Raw genomic sequence first — 6000 nt, 5'->3', positions numbered from 1 at the left:
AGGAATTTTATAAAGTACTTTTAAAGTTATGGTTGATTTAGTGACCTCAATCTTAAGAATTTCCAGTAACAGTCTAGTTGCAACACATGGCAGAGGCATGTACATATTTTTTATGACCTCTTATTGAATTTATTGGAAATATTTATGAATCACATTTCGTTTGCAACATTTTTGAGAATTTTTCATAAGGTAACTAGAGACCCTATAAAAATTCATATCTTTAATTTTCCATGGTGAAAATGCATATAACTTTGTGCAATTTTGTATTTTAAGTTATATTTTCATAATCCAGAGTTTGATGGTTTTTTTAAGGAAGGTTTCCAAGGGTTTTGATGATGTACTAACATTGACAAACAATGTCACAATTTGGTAAATTCTAAGTTTTCTCATGTTGCAGAGCTTTGATCTCTCTTGTATGGAAGGATTACTATGTAAATTCCATATGGTTAGAAAGTTCATTTAGTAAAAAAAATTTCACTTAAATTTTGATTGATATTTATTGAGAAATGAGTGAGTTGTGAACAATTTTGTAAAAGCAGTCTGTTCATAAAAGAGTTTCTAGAATCTACAGATAGAAATTGGTATAGCTATGTGTGGTCGAGTAAACACTTGAGCCCAGGTGTGTGAATAGATTACCATGTCTTGAAGAAAAATTATCCTTTCCAAAAAAAATTGTCATGATTTAATGGGTCAAACATTTTGGAGATTGTAGCTATGATAGAGATCTTTATCTCTAGAAATATGGATGTTATTATTGTCATGGCCACCTTCAGCTAAAAAGGACATTTATGATAAAATATAATATTAAATATTAAGACATATTTGCCCTTGTAGATTAGAATTATAACATCATACCACTTCAAATTCCCCCCTTTAAAAAATATAATATTTAGGAGCACTTGACAAAATTGCATGTGCATTCTTGAATATTCACCCTTTTCCCCTTGAATGTTTACCTTTTTTATTTTTAATCCAAGTTCACATTTTTCTACCTTGGGTTCCAATTGTGCTCCTCCTCACCAGATATCACTTCTACATAATGCACTTAGCTTTATCTCAAACATCGGTGTCCAAGTTCTCATAATTTTCTACAGAAAAAAAATAAAAAAACATAATTTATTATTATGAAGTTCATTTTTGATTACTTTGATTTATTCTTTACAAGTACACTCCCTAAATCAGGTATATTTTCTACACAAATTTTCTTTGTAGAAGCTCTAGATAAGATAATAGACTTAGAAGTTGCAACCTTTTCTACCTCTAGATGAGATACATGCTTAACTAGTATATCTACAAGGCCATAATTGTCAGTTACTTCCACTTTTTGTTCTTTTAGAAAAGAATCCAATCCACAAGTAGACACTACTTGTTATAGAGATGTAAGTTCTTTAGTGATGAGGAGTTTCATCCCACCATTAGTTTCACTAAATACTTAGATTCTTCAATATTTGATGGAATCTCTTTAAATATTTTTCTTTCCAGTGGTAACTTATCAACTTCATGTTCAGTATTTGGCGAACTGTAGTTATCTTTCTCTTCATTCAATACAAAACCAAGATGAGTGTCAGTTTTGAATCATCCTTTATGCAAGCCATCCTTTTCATCCAAACCCTTGATAATTTTTGATTCATCAATGCTAGAAACACCTAGTGCATCTTCGTTATAGATACTAGACTTGCATTCATCAACCATTACTATATCTAATATGGTTGAATCAAAACATTGATACAGTCTCCTAAAAGAAACCTTAATAGCTATTGAGACTTCTTTGTTCACCTCAAATACAGTTTCAAAAGATGCAGTTATGGTATTACTTATGCCTTCTTCATTATGAGGACTCACTCCTTCACATGAATGATTCAAAGTGCTTGGGTTATTCTTCATAATCACACCAAGTGCTATTGCCTCAATAAGAGCTTCTAATGCCTTTGAATCTACTTTTTTCAACTCCTTTATAGTTAATCCACAAGGAAATTCTACACAAAAAAGGAAAAAAATTTGAACAAAAAATCAATCCTCAAGTGTTATAGGGTGCTACATTAGTGATAGTTTACAACACAAAAATTTAAACAACATTATTACAACCCTATCGCCACTAGGATACAACCCTAGGATTCTTCTACAAAAGCAACTTTATGAGTTTTCATAGCTTCTCTTGCTACGAATTGTACTGCACATTTTTCCCTTTCAACTCTGGACAATACGATGTTTAAACCCACCAAAGTTTCATCTAGGAATGTCATTATTCCCTTTTCTTCCCACAAGGAAAAAAATAGAAAGAATATGAACATATTTGAAAGTCATATCATCATTTGTAGCCACTTAAATGGATATTAAATTAAGGCACACCTACAACATTCTAATCTTCCACTTAAGAAATGATTATGTCTTCTTACATGGAAAACAGTTCAATGGAGACTTTTACTGGTAAGGATTCTTGGTAATTCTTGAACCTATACATTGAGGACCTAAGCTTTGTAGATTCAAATACATTTTCACTATCTTTTTGTTCTTTTGAACACTATATTTATTGATAATAGGCTTTCATAAACCAATAGTTCTAGGTGTATTATGTGCAGCATCATTAGCTATCCGCATATACAAACCACCAAAACTATGATCACTACCAGAAATAAGATGTGGAATTAGGAATTATTTTTCTTGCACATAATTTGAATGTATTTAATTTCCCAATATTCCATTAGGAATTTCATTTTCCATAGACTAAATTTCATGTGAATGTTGCTCTTATTTTTCTAAATTTTTACATGTCCCTAGAGGGCTTTCATTCCAATCTTCCCTACTTGATATTCCAGACTTTATATGAAGATACTTGTCAAGGGTTACTTTCTTCAATTCCTCTTCTTTGACATAAATTGTTTCAAATGGAGGGTTACCTAGGAACAACTAGCATTTCTCATTTGTATTCCATTTTGCATTTGAATAACATTTCTATTGTCATCAGTAGATGTGTTGGTTTGTATAGTTGTTGAGGAATTCTAAATGGCATTAACCTCACTAATATAGTTCAAGTACTTTTTTGATTCTATTGACATAGATTCAATCTCCTATAAAATGAATAAATAAAGTGAAACATACAATATTACTAAATCTAGGAAGAGAAAAATAAAAAGAATTTACCAGATTATGTCCTACATAATAAACAATAATGCTTCACATCCTCTTAGAGAACTTATTATAGAAACTTAAATAACAGATACACTAAATCATCGCTCAAGAGCTTTCATTTCTCTATTAGATAGAAATCTCATCTTCCAAAATATGGCCAACATAAACTAGATTGCTAGATAAGATTACTGTCTAAGACCTAGACTATGAATATAATTTAAGGTCCCTTTACAACTTACCATCTTTAAAAAATAGTTCTAATACATTGAAACATTGACCACTTAAAGAAAGAATGCACAAAGAATAAACGTATGATTTAGAGAAATTAAAATATGCTTATATCCATACCTTCATATAATAAGAAAGAAAATTCATGGCTAATACAATATCAAACAACAAGTGGGCAACACCTAGGGTGGGTCCTAATCCCAGAGATTGTGGTTTCTAAACCAAACTTTTATGTTATGTCTTGCCCTTCTCATATATGAAAGTGTTACAAAGAATACTAAAAGAGACATCAATTTCTATAGAAATCATTTTTCTTGACGTACATAATTTATTTTTTAGGCCAATGTGGTAGACCTTGTTTCTACACAATTACACATCTAAAAAGCATCTTGATAAATTTAATGGGCTCAAGCCTCTCTTGTTTGATTTTAAGGCTATTTTACTTTTTCCTAGACATGATAGTTTTTTGTTTCTAGTTTGCATGTACAATTTTGCAAAGGAAGTCTACTTGTAGGCTGTGGTATTTCCATTTAGTGGATAACATTCTTTTAGAGTTGCATTGCCAAACTTGTTCACAATCTATTATGAAGTTCCCCATTATGATAATGTGGTACATATGATTTTAGTTAAGTCTTTCATTTCTTATCCAATTAATAATGAGAAATCTCTCTTATCTCTCTTTCTAAATGTTTGTTTCAATCATCATGATTTGAAGCACATTATTGTATGATAATATATCAAAATATAATTCTCATGTTGTGAATATAGGTGGTCTTTCATTGCATCTTAGTTGGGGAATAAAATAGGTAGACAATGAGGATTGTGAAGTTTAAGCACATGATACTTTGAATCTTAATCATTATTAGCTTAGTTAATGAAGAAATTTGATGAAAATGATGGTTAGATGAAGTTTGGATTATTTTTATTGTAGGTGGAACACATGCTTGAATACACCTTACAAAAAAGGTGGCTGGTCACCATAAGAGGACACGATCTTGTTTGAGGTAAACTTCAAATAACAAATTGGATATTATTTTAGAGTAGTGAGGTGCATACTATGTACTCATAGCACTATGGAATGATGAACACTCTTAATACCATCAAATTTTTATGAATTAAAGCCCTTTGAATCAATGATTGAACTTGTAAATTGTAATGCCCCGCCAAGGGATCCAAATAATTAACCTAGAATTTCACTAAATTTGGTAGCATTTTTCTTTTCTTTTCATGAAAGTAAATACCACGTATAAATTATGCACAATAACGGAAGCAATAGTAATGTCCATCTAAAAGTAAACATAACATATATAATCAGATTACATTCTTTAAAGATCAAACATAATAAAATAAGTGCACGGTTCCTCCCAACCGTTAATAGCATCATTAGACCATCGTGGATCCTAGCCATCCCTCCGTGCGTAACATTCCAAATTATCGAAGAGATCATCGGTACTAACATAATAGGAATGTCACTCCTAATTTATACAACATCATATGTAGAAAGTAATCTAACATGCAAATAAAAGCATAAGATAACATCATCTAACATATGCTAATCATCAATGAAAAGGATACATATCCACCATCATGAAGGATGCATTAGCCACGATGTCTCAATGAATCTCAAATGATAAGAGTGGAAAATACACTACCACCCGACCGCGTGGTACCTAAGTGGTCCACTCCCACCATGCTAAGGAGATAATCTCAAGTCCCAAACAGGCTATCAAAATCACATAGCACAAATCTCCATAAGTCCAAGATTCCTAAAAGTATACTAACTCAAAGGTTCCAAACACAAAATCCGACATCTAATTCCCAGAGGCACACAATGACATGTAGGAACCTACTATGCAAGCGGGAAAGTGTCATCGCAATTATCACATACAAGTTATCCTGGCAGTTAGCTAAACTCCACAGGTCCATACTGATCTCATGTGGCCACTACTATCCTCTCATACTGACGAGGCATACTACGGAATGCAAGGTCGCAACCATGTGTTCTCACTACTCCCATCCTAGCTTGTACAAGCACTCAAGGGATGGGCGAGAACAAAACACTTATCTTTTTAGGTTCATTCAGTTAGTATTAGGTGTGAATGTTATCACTTATTAATCCAACTTACAATGAGTTACCCGGGCAACCTCTTAGGGCCCCGGCCCCCATTGCAAGCCACTTCCCGTCACTACATGCAGATATCCTACCCTAATGCTCATGGAATCATAAATCTCAAAATCACAAAAGATAATCCATAATAAAATCATCAAATATGCATAAAACCATCAAATCTCCATAAGCAAGCATCCATAGAAAATCATGATCACAACAGCTCTCTATTGGCAACTGAAGCATCACTGATAATCAAAAGTATCCAATGGTTCTCAATAACCAAAATATATCTCAATCATATTGATCGAAGACTCCAAAAATGGTTGAGTCAAACATGTCACAACATGACATCATCAAGAATAAATCCACATTTTAGTCCCATCATGGCGACTAGAAAATAACCAAGGATAACTGATCGATGACCAAAAATAATGGTTAAGTCAAGTATCTCATACATAAGAATCTCAACTATAACAATCAGTAATTACGAACAATACATAGAGAATTCCATCACATAACCATGGTTGGGTTTA

The sequence above is a fragment of the Cupressus sempervirens genome, chromosome 5, assembly GCF_028749045.1.
Source record: "Cupressus sempervirens isolate cs-2001-9-10 chromosome 5, ASM2874904v1, whole genome shotgun sequence".
NCBI lineage: Eukaryota > Viridiplantae > Streptophyta > Pinopsida > Cupressales > Cupressaceae > Cupressus > Cupressus sempervirens.
This window is presented reverse-complemented; position numbering follows the sequence as displayed.